The sequence below is a fragment of the Balaenoptera physalus genome (assembly GCF_965194825.1).
Source record: "Balaenoptera physalus genome assembly, chromosome: 5".
Taxonomy (NCBI): domain Eukaryota; kingdom Metazoa; phylum Chordata; class Mammalia; order Artiodactyla; family Balaenopteridae; genus Balaenoptera; species Balaenoptera physalus.
The window spans coordinates 134,724,927-134,735,940 of record NC_138884.1 but is presented as its reverse complement, the minus strand read 5'-3'; the positions used below and the strand labels follow the sequence as shown (position 1 = coordinate 134,735,940).

Below are 11,014 nucleotides of genomic sequence, written 5' to 3'. Positions count from 1 at the left end.
AGTTGTCTATCTTTATGTTAATACCATACTAACTAGCTTGGTAAATGTAGATGTGTGCAAATTTTTATTTCAGATAATGTATCTCCTCCAGCATTGTTTTTCTTTTTCAACTTTTGTCTATTCTAAGTACTTTGAGGTTCTACATACATTTTGTAATCAGCTGGTCAATTTCTACAAACATTTCTACAAACATTTCTACAGCATTTTCAACTTTTGTCTATTCTAAGTACTTTGAGGTTCTACATACATTTTGTAATCAGCTGGTCAATTTCTACAAACATTTCTACAGCATTTCTACAAAATGCTGAAATATTTATTAGTATTGCATCAAATCTATAGATCAACTTGGATGAACTGGCAGCAAAACAATATTGAGTGCTCCATTCTATTACCGGGTATAAATCCCTGTTAGTTTAAGTTTCTTTAGGCTTCCCTGAATGTAGTTTTGTTTAGCTACATGCTACAATTTATAATATGATGTATCTTTAATATCATTCAGAACTTCTTTTTAATTTCAAATTTTTCTTCTGTTCTATTGGTTATGTGCAAATAGGATGCTTAGGTGGCAAATGTATGGGCATTTTCCAGGTACCTCTTTGCTATTAATTTATAATTTGTATTTTTCTTTGTATAATTCCTAAACATTATTAAATTTATATGTAACTATATCATATTAAAAAAATAATGCTGTGCCTGATATTGCAACTGCACTTCCAATTCAGTCTCACCACACACACATACACACACACAAATTAACCCGCTATTCTATCACTTTGTTAAATTCTTTTATTAGCACTGGTAGGTTTTTTTTCTTGCTGCATTGTTTTCTTTTTTGTTCCTTAGGATGTTCTACATACAAGATTATGTCCTCTGTGAATATAGGTAACTGTTTCTTCCTATTGAATTGGTATTACTTTTTTTTTTCTTTCTCTTGACTTATTATTACAGGATAGGACCTCCAGCTTGAATGGAAATGATAAACAGACATATATGTCTTTTTTTCAATCTTAAAGGGAAAGTTTTCAGTTTTTTAACATATATTGTGATGCTATAGTTTTATTTTGTTTTGTTTTTTGTAGATGCACTTTATCAAATTGAGAATTTCTTTTATTCTGTTGCTAGAGTGCTGGTCATTTTTATTATGAGTGTGTTAGATTTCTCTGACACTTTATAAATTTATTGATAGAATGTTTTTGTTTCTCCTTTAATGAATATGATGAATTATATTGTTTGATTTTGAATTTGAAAAGTGTGGCTCTGAGTTTTGCTAATATTTGTTTAGGACTTATAGCTTATAGCACCTAAGTCAGAGGTTAGTCTGATAAATAAAATATTATTGGAACTTAGCCATGTCAATTCATTTACATATACTCTATGACTTTTTACACTACTATGGGAGAGTTGAGCTGTTTCAACAGAAATAATATGACTCTCAAAGTATAAAACATTTACTCCCTGAGCTTTTAAAGAAAATGTTTGCTAACCCCAGGCCAATATCAGTGAATGATATTAGTGTGTATTTTTTTTTTTCTTTTTTTGGTAATGTCTTTGGAATTACTGGCCATATAAAGTAAGATGAGAAGTGTTTATTGCTCCTTTATGAAAGAGCTTTTGTAAAATTTTTTTTCCTGTAATTTTTTGGCATAGAATTTTGATAAGCTTTCTGGCCTGGAGTTTTCTTAGTTGGAAAGCTTGTAATTAAAATGCAATTACTTTAATATATAAGATTATTATTTTTTAAATTTACCCTATGAAAATTCTAGTAATTTCTTTTCAAAGAATTTGTCCAAATCTTCTAGGTGAATTAATAATTTTATCATAATATTCTTTTATTATCCTTCTGAAGAATCTGTAGTGATTTTTAAATTTAATTCTTAAATTATTCACTTGTGTCTTCCATATTTTTCTGGATTAGTCTAGTTAGTGATTTACCAATCTTACTAATTTTTTTAAAGAATCAAGTTTTGTTTTCATTAATTATTTCTGTTTTCTCCATTTTCTGTTTAATTGACTTAATTCTGTTTACCACTTCTTTTCTTTGCTTACTTTGAATTTAATTTGCTGTTCTTTTTCTAGCTTCTCAGGGTAGACATTTAGATCACCAGATTTAAAAATTTATTCTTTTCTATAAGCATTTATAAGTTAGCTTCTAAGCCCTAATTTAGCTACATCTCACACATTTTGATATGTTATCATTTATTTTAAAGTATTTTCTAATTTCCCTTATATGATTTCTTCTTTAATTGATAGATTATTTAAAAATATGCTGCTTAATTTCCAAATAGTTGACAGTTTTATAGATTTTTTGTTACTGATTTCCAACATAATTCCACTGTTTTGAAAACGCATTCTTAAAAATTGTATATTTATTGAGAATTATTTTATCGTCTGGCACATGGCCTATTCTAGTCAGCCGTCTATGTGTAGTTGAAAAAAATGTAGTCTATTGTGTGATTGGGTGTAATTTTCTATAAATGTCAGTTAATTCTACTTGGTTAATAGTGTTTCTCAAGTCTTTTACACCCTTACTGATTTGCTATATACTTACTCCATAAATGACTGAGGAGGGATTGTTGACATTTCCAACTATAATCTCAGTTTGCTTCTTTATCACTTCAGTCCTCATATTTTGACAATATTTGAAGCTATATACACGTATTTTTGGAATTGTTATCCCTTCATGATTAACTGAACTTTTATCAGTGTGAAATGTCTGTTTTATTTCTGGTAATCTTTCTTGTTCTAGAATTAATTTTATTATTAATACAGCCTCTCCATTTTTCATGATTGGTGTTTGTTTGGTATATCATTTTTCATTCTCCTTTGAGTCCATATGTGTCATTACAATCAGTTTGTCTCTTGTAAATATTATCATAAATACTGGACACAGCGCAGGTTTTGCTGGCACAAAATTCTCATAGCTTTTCTTTGGTTAGAAATGTCTTTATTTCCTCTGCATTTCCCTAGCGTATTTTTGCTGGATATGTAATTATAGGTTAAAGATTTTTAAATATAAACTTTTTATTAAAAAGATATCCTTTATGTTGTTCCTCTAAATGTAATATGTCTTTTTTTCCCCTTAGTTCTTTTAAAGTTTTCCTCTTTATTACTGGTTTGGGCAATTTTTTAATAATGTACCTTAATGTTCATCTTGTTATGTATATTCTGCTTAATGTTGATAGAGCTTCTTAAAACTGTTGATTTATATTTATATTAAAATTTGAAACATCTGGCCATTACTTTTTTTTTTTTTTGCTTGAAATTTTCTCTCTTCTTACTGTATGTCAATTACATGCATATGAGACTACTTGATGTTTTCCCAGAGTGCCCTGAAACTGTTCTCTTCCTTTTTTTTAACTCTGTATTTCAGTTTGAAGCAGTTTGAAGCATTCAGTTTTTCCCTTTATTCATGTTCAAATATTTTATTTATTAGGTTCTTTTGCTTATGAGCCCATCTTTGAAAATTTCACTTTGGGTATCTAATTTTGCTGTTTTAAATGTGCATTTGATTTATTTTTACAGTGTTTATTCCTCTAAGGAGATTTTACAGTTGTTCTTTCATTATCTTTGTTTTTTTTCTTAAATAGTTGAACACATTTGAATACATCTTTTAAAATTATTGCCTTCTAATTCCATTACCTCTGACAGTTCTGTGTCTATTTTAATGGACTTACTTTTCTTATTATGGGACACATTTTTCTACTTCTTCACATATCTAGTAGTATTTTATTGGATTTTGGACATGATGAGTGCTATGTTAGTGTGTGTATAAATTTTGTTTTCTCCCTTTTGAGAGTTTTGAGGTTTTTCATAGCAGTCAATTAATTTATTTGCACATTAGCTTGATCCATTCAATGGTTGCTTTTAAGTGTAATTAGGGTAAAAATAAAGGAGCCTTTATTCAAGAGTTAAGAGTAGTTCTATTCCAATGTCACAACTTCTGAATTCTATTCAATGTCCAGCTATTCAGTGAGGACTCTTCATTCTTGCTTTTTAGAATATGAACATTTTTCAGTTGTGTCTGTTCATAATACATATAGTATATATTAATATATAAATATACATAAATATACATATAAGTATATAAATATAAATATATATATATATAGTTTTTTATTTCCCAGCTCACAGCTCCTGATAACCTTTCTTTCCCTAACTTTATGGACTCTTTCCCACAGCATCTGCAGCTTAGTATTTGCCAATAATTCAAGGAAAGACTTTTAGGACTTTCTTTTTCTGTATAGGTCCCTATTTTCCTGCCCTGCAAATTTCTGTCACCCCAGTAGTCTTGAACTCAGTTTTCTCAGCTCAGTGAGACTTCTATGATTTAGTCTTCCTTTCACTGTGCCACAGTCCAGACAGTGTTAGTTGAAAGTCAGGATAAACATGAACCAAATTTCTTATTTCCCTTCTACTTTGAATCATAGTCCTTCACTATCTAATGTTTAATGTATGAAAATAATTATTTAGTATATTTTGTCCAGATTTATAGTTGGTTATCATGGGGAATCTAGTCCTATACTAGTTAATTCATCATTGATGGAAATAATATACTCTCTGGGAGGTCTTTTAAGTTATCCAACAGTGTGTTTTATAAATGTCAAATTTCTTTGAAATCTTATTATTATTTTTTTAATGATAGCAAACGTGCATTATGAAATACCATAAATTTTTATTTAAAAAGCAGTATTTTATGTCTCTTTTGACAACTCAATATAGCCTCCCAAATTTCTTATAAATTAGAAGTTGTAAGAAGGTCATTTATGCCTAGTTTGTATTTCTTTGGTAAGCACTAAAATTCTAACTCCTGCTCTTAGCCTCAATGTTAATCCCCAAAACCAAACCTTACATTCCAATGACACTGAATAGCGTATAATTAAGCCTATGCAAAGTATTATTTCCTTTTATGTGTCTTTCTCACTCTGTTCCCATTGTCTGAATCAAGATCCACTTTCTTCATTCCCAGATAACTCTGTGGATATTTCAATACTTGTATTTGCTATGTTGTATTACAATTCCTTGGCATACATTAGTTTTGTATTTTTTTTTTGGTATTTTATTGTATTCAATATTTATGTTTGTATTATATTTTTTGCACCTCCATCACCTAGTATAGTGCCTGGGTAACATAGATCCTAAAAAATTATTTGTTGACTATGTTTTTATGTATGGAAAAAATATTGTCTGTCAGATGTGAGTGTGCATCAATTTCCTGTGGAAAATCCTTTGTGGGAAGCTAAATTGTGAATAGAAGTTAATTTCGTAAGCAAAGAAAATGGAAAAAAATAAGTTGTTTAGATAATGTGGCATTGATCTATAATTACCAAAATTATCTAATTTTATTGAAGAAATATATATTTCAATTCAATCAGACTTAGAGAATCATCTGGTTAGGGTATGTATTCCTAGAAATAGTGCTAGAAAACCAAGCTCTATCATATGGACTTATTTTCATTCATTGAATATGAAAATTATTTTAGCAATCACTTCGTCTATAATCCTCATTTTATAGCATGAAGAAACTGATATCTGTGTAATCCCCTAGGTTGCCCAGCTTTTGTTTTATTTTGTTTTACAAATTCTATACCCTCTAGTGGAAAAAAATATGTAAATGAAGAAGCTGTTCATATGTGACATATGTTTATGACTTTACTATTCTATCAAGTGTACTTCCAATAGACATTGGTGAAAAATTTTACAAACTTAGCTTCTAGATTGCATTAAAGAGGCAAATAATAGAGTTGAGTTTTCCAAGCACACCTTGAAAATAAATATTACAAGCAAAGAAAGGGTGAAATTCTTTAGGAGTAAACCAGGGAGGCAGAGGTAGTAAGTATGAAATCCTTTACAGTGGAGAAAAAAAAAGGTGTATCAAAAATTGATACTTTGGTAATTATAAGATATGTATACCACATCAGTTTTAAAAGTAACTTCAAGATCTCACTGAAAACTAACTGGAGACTGGCAGAAAAACACTTGTACAACCAAGGCTGTAAGAAAGATCTACACAGAATTGGGTAAGAAGGGAAGTGAAGCAATCAGGTCTGGATCTGTGTCCCTGGCAGGAGACAAAGAACAGGAGGGAGATTACACAGGTGGAGATATTCCCTGGGTAGTGAGTGGCTTGAGCCACATATTGGGTGCCCCAGGCCGGGCGTCTGAAACCAGGAAGATGAGTCCCCTTAGCTGTCTTGAAAACCAGTGGGACTGACAGGAGAGCTGTAAGAAACTCATGAAAAGTGTACACACACTGCTTACTCCCGAAACATGGCAGAAGAAGCAGATTAAAACTGCAAGTGACACTGGTAGATTTTCTGCAACCGAAACAGTGGAGCCCCACCCGAGCGGAGCATCTGCTTTGTCCCACATGGTCAGCAAGGCAGCTCCACACAAGAGTAAGGGACTGCCACAGCCTGTGCCCTGACCCATGCCAAGTGCCCACTCCAGACTCTCTTACACCAGTACTGCTCCCCTATGGGGTGAAGGTGCCGAAAGCAAACACTCAGAGGGAACGGGGCCAGCTCAGATCTGAACCTCAGGGCTTCTGCCCCAGCAACTTCTGTCCCCAGTAGGGTGGTGTTGGCCACTGAGCAGAGGAGAAGCCCTGGCTCATACCTAGCTCTGGTCCAGCCCCTCCATCTCCAGTCCTAACTCCTACCAAGGTAATAGCTACCAGCACACCCTGGGGAAAGACATGACTCATGCTCACCTCAGATCCAGGTCTCCCACCAAAGTCACTGGGCATACACAGACTGTATAGAGACACACCCACACAAGGACACCCATTCAAGACTGGGATAGGTAACTGTTTCAACTAAATTCATAGAGACAGAGAAAGTTAAGCAAAATGAGAAGACAGAGAACTTGTTTCAATCAAAAAAAACAAGAGAAAATCCCTTAAATAACAACTAAGGATATGACTAATAAGGGGTTAATATCCAAAATACATAAACAGCTCATACAATTCAATATCGAAAAAACAAACACCCAGATTACAAAATGGGCAGAAGACCAAAGATATTTTTCCAGTGAAGATATACAGACATCCAACAGGCATGTGAAAAGATACTCAGTATCTCTAACCATCAGAGAAATGCAAATCAAAACCACAATGAGATATCACTTCACACCTGCTGGAATGGCTATCCTCAAAAAGTCTACAAATAAATATTGGCAAGGATGTGGAGAAAAGGGAACCCTAGTATACTGTTGGTGGGAATGTAAATTGGTGCAGCCACTATGAAAAACACTATGGAGGTTCCTCAAAATACCAAAAATAGAACTACCATATGATTTAGCAATTCCACTCCTAGGTATGTATCCGAAGAAAGTGAAAACACTAACTTAAAAAGATACATGCACCCCAATGTTCATAGCAGCATTATTTACAATAGCCAAGATATGGAAGCAACCTAAGTGTCTATCAACAGATGATTGGATAAAGAAGAAGTGGGGTTATATATATACAATTATATATATAATTGAAGTGATATATATAATATACTATATATAATTGAATTTTATTCAGCCATAAAAAGGAATGAAATTCTGCCATTTGCAACAACATGGATGGACCTAGAAAGTATTATACTTAGTGAAATAAGTCATACAGAGCAAGACAAATACTGTATGTTATAACTTTTATATAGAATCTGAAAAATAAATGAATAAATGTAACAAAACACAGACTTACAAATATAGAAAAAAGAAAAAACTAATGGTTACCAGTGGGGAGAGGGAGGGGGAAGGGGTAAGATAAGGGTAGGGGATTAAGAGGTACAAACTATTATGTAAAAATAAATAAGCTCTAAAGATATATTGTACAGCACAGGGATAGCCATTATTTTAAAATAACTTTAAATGGAGTATAATCTATAAAAATATTGAATCAATCCAAAAAAAATTGAATCACTATGTTGTTCACCCAAAACTAATACGCTACACTTCAATTTTAAAAAAAGGAACTTCAAAAAACACTGGAAATTGACAGTGTTATTTTCTAGGAAGAACAACTATCCTCTTAGGCTAGAGGAAGAGATTTTCATTTTGAGACTTTCTTATCATTTGAGCCATGTTTTTGTCATGTATCTCTATTATTCCTATATCTTATAAAAGGAAAAGGAAAAAATATTTGAGATGTTTCATACAATTATAAATTTGTATTCTAAATTCTCAGTCAGCCAGAATATAACTGAAGTGAATACGATAGGACTGTTGGATTTATGTTTCTAATTATTTGTAGAGTGGACTAATTTGTTTTTTGGTGCTGTTCCTTCTGTTTGGTATATCTGGTGTCACTGTTTCAAATAGTATGTGTAATAGAACAAAATGCAGTCTGATTGATGATGACATTTAGTTATATAACTATTTCTATTTCCTTAAAGCCAGATGTTGCTGTCCTAATTTCTCCAGTGTCCAATTTAAATGTAGATGAGAATAAAGAGCAAATTAAGAAGATAGTAATTTACATGAATAATGAGGTACAAATCAAAGAAAGGGACAACTGCAGAATTAACTATCAGCAATCCCCTTTGAATAAAGCCACCTTTTATCATTTGGAAATTTGGATATCAGGCACCTTATAGAGATTTTACTATTATAGGTCACCTTGGGAAATATACCTAGTTTCAGAAAGAATGCTATTACAATTTAAGTATTTCTATCCAAACTGTGGACTAGTCTAATATGATTCACATAATAACCCAAGCCAATTTAAAGTGGCTGTCATGTTTTTCAGCATATACATATACACACATATATATATAGTCTATTAATATTTTATTTGTACAACTTTTAACTGATATCAAATAACTCCACAAAGCTCAGTGAACATCAAAGAGAAGAGGACCAAAGATGAAAAATCTAGAACGTATCAGAGGCAATAGATTGTAGCTGTTCACTGCTAAATAACTTTAGACAAATTATTAAATTATAACATTAAAAACAAAACACTGGTGATTATTTGTACTGACAGAAAAATCCATCCTGAAAAACAAAAGCAACAAGAATATGTTTTTCAAATCCTAAAGGCCATCTCAGAAAATTGTTTTGTTTTGTTAATTCCTTGAGGAAATAAAAAGAAATTTTAAATATTTGAGCATAAACTGTTGAAGACTAAATATGGAGACACTCAGAAATAAGACAGTTGTATAAGTATATAATACAATTGTTACCATGGTCACTCACAAATGATAATGCAGATTAAAATCAGGTCACACACAGCTCTGAACCAAACTATGGTGCAGGATAGGCTAAGTTTCTTAGGAGTGGTCTGCTGTATAACTAATAGCTACTTTCGATGAGTCAGTCCTTATCAATACAACCAAATTAAAAGCAAACAACAAATAGCTGCACAGCCCAAAACAGAAATAGATTTTTTTAATTAATTGTATCATTTATAAGCAGTTTAATATTTATTTTGTTTTTTCCCATCTATCATAACAATTTACTTGATATAAAAATAATAAGACCCTTATAAGCTAAATTTAGGCTCCTCAAACTTGTACAAACTTTAATTTGATATTAATCCAAGGATTTGAGGAATAAGCAAATATCCATATTACAGTTGAATTTTTTCTTTTTAACATCTTTATTGGAGTATAATTCCTTTACAATGGTGTTAGTTTCTGCTGTATAACAAAGTGAATCAGCTATACGTATACATATAACCCCATATCCCCTCCTCTTGCATCTCCCTCCCACCTTCCCTATCCCACCCCTCTAGATGTACACAAAGCACCAAGCTGATCTCCCTGTGCTATGCAGCTGCTTCCCACTAGCTACCAATTTTACATTTGGTAGTGCATATATGTCCATGCCACTATCTCACTTCGTCCCAGCTTCCCCTTCCCCCTCCCTGTGTCCTCAAGTCCATTCTGTACGTCTGCATCTTTATTCCTGTCCTGCCCCTAGGTTCTTCACAACCACTTTTCTGTTCTTTTTTTTAGATTCTATATATAAGTGTTAGCATACAGTATTTGTTTTTCTCTTTCTGACTTACTTCACTCCATATAACAGTCTCTAGGTCCATCCACATCACTACAAATAATTCAATTTTGTTTCTTTTTATGGCTGAGTAATATTCCACTGTATATATGTGCCACATCTTCTTTATGCATTCACCTGTCGATGGACACTTAGGTTGCTTCCATGTCCTGGCTATTGTAAATAGTGCTGCAATGAACATTCTGGTACATGACTCCTTTTGAATTATGGTTTTCTCAGGGTATATGGCCAATAGTGGGACTGCTGGGTCGTATGGTAGTTCTATTTTTAGTTTTTTAAGGAACCCACATACTGTTCTCCATAGTGGCTGTATCAATTTACATTCCCACCAACAGTGCAAGAGGGTTCCCTTTACTCAACACCCTCTATAGCATTTATTGTTTGTAAACTTTTTGATGATGGCCCTTCTGCCCGGTGTGAGGTGATACCTCATTGTAGTTTTGATGTGCATTTCTCTAATGACTAGGGATGTTGTGCATTCTTTCATGTGTTTGTTGGCAATCTGAATATCTTCTTTGGAGAAATGTCTATTTAGGGCTTCTGCCCATTTTTGTATTCAATTTTTTTTTTTTTTTTTGATACTGAGCTGCATGAGCTGCTTGTAAATTTTGGAGGTTAATCCTTTGTCAGTTGCTTCATTTGCAAATATTTTCTCCCATTCTGAGGGTGGTCTTTCATCTTGTTTATGGTTTCCTTTGCTGAGCAAAAGCTTTTAGGTTTCATTAGGTCCCATTTATTTTTGTTTTTATTTCCATTTCTATAGGAGGTGGGTTAGAAAGGATCTTGCTGTGATTTATGTCATAGAGTGTTCTGCCTATGTTTTCCTCTAGACTTCCATAGTGTCTGGCCTTACATTTAGGTCTTTAATCCATTTTGAGTTTATTTTTGTGTATGGTGTTAGGGAGTGTTCAAATTTCATTCTTTTACATGTAGCTGTCCAGTTTTCCCAGCACCACTTATTGAAGAGGTTGTCTTTTCTCCATTGTATATTCTTGCCTCCTTTACCAAA

The 11,014-nt window shown here is 32.6% G+C and overlaps 1 long non-coding RNA gene across 1 annotated transcript in view; it reads right to left on the bottom strand.

Annotated features, from left to right (window-relative positions):
* Nucleotides 1-203: 203 nt before the first annotated feature.
* LOC309661037 overlaps nt 204-11,014 on the bottom strand; it is an 852,613-nt gene continuing 841,802 nt past the window's right edge. Inside the window, exon 2 of the long non-coding RNA XR_014263817.1 lies at nt 204-9,931. This is a non-coding gene — a long non-coding RNA (uncharacterized lncRNA). The remainder of the gene's footprint in view (nt 9,932-11,014) is intronic.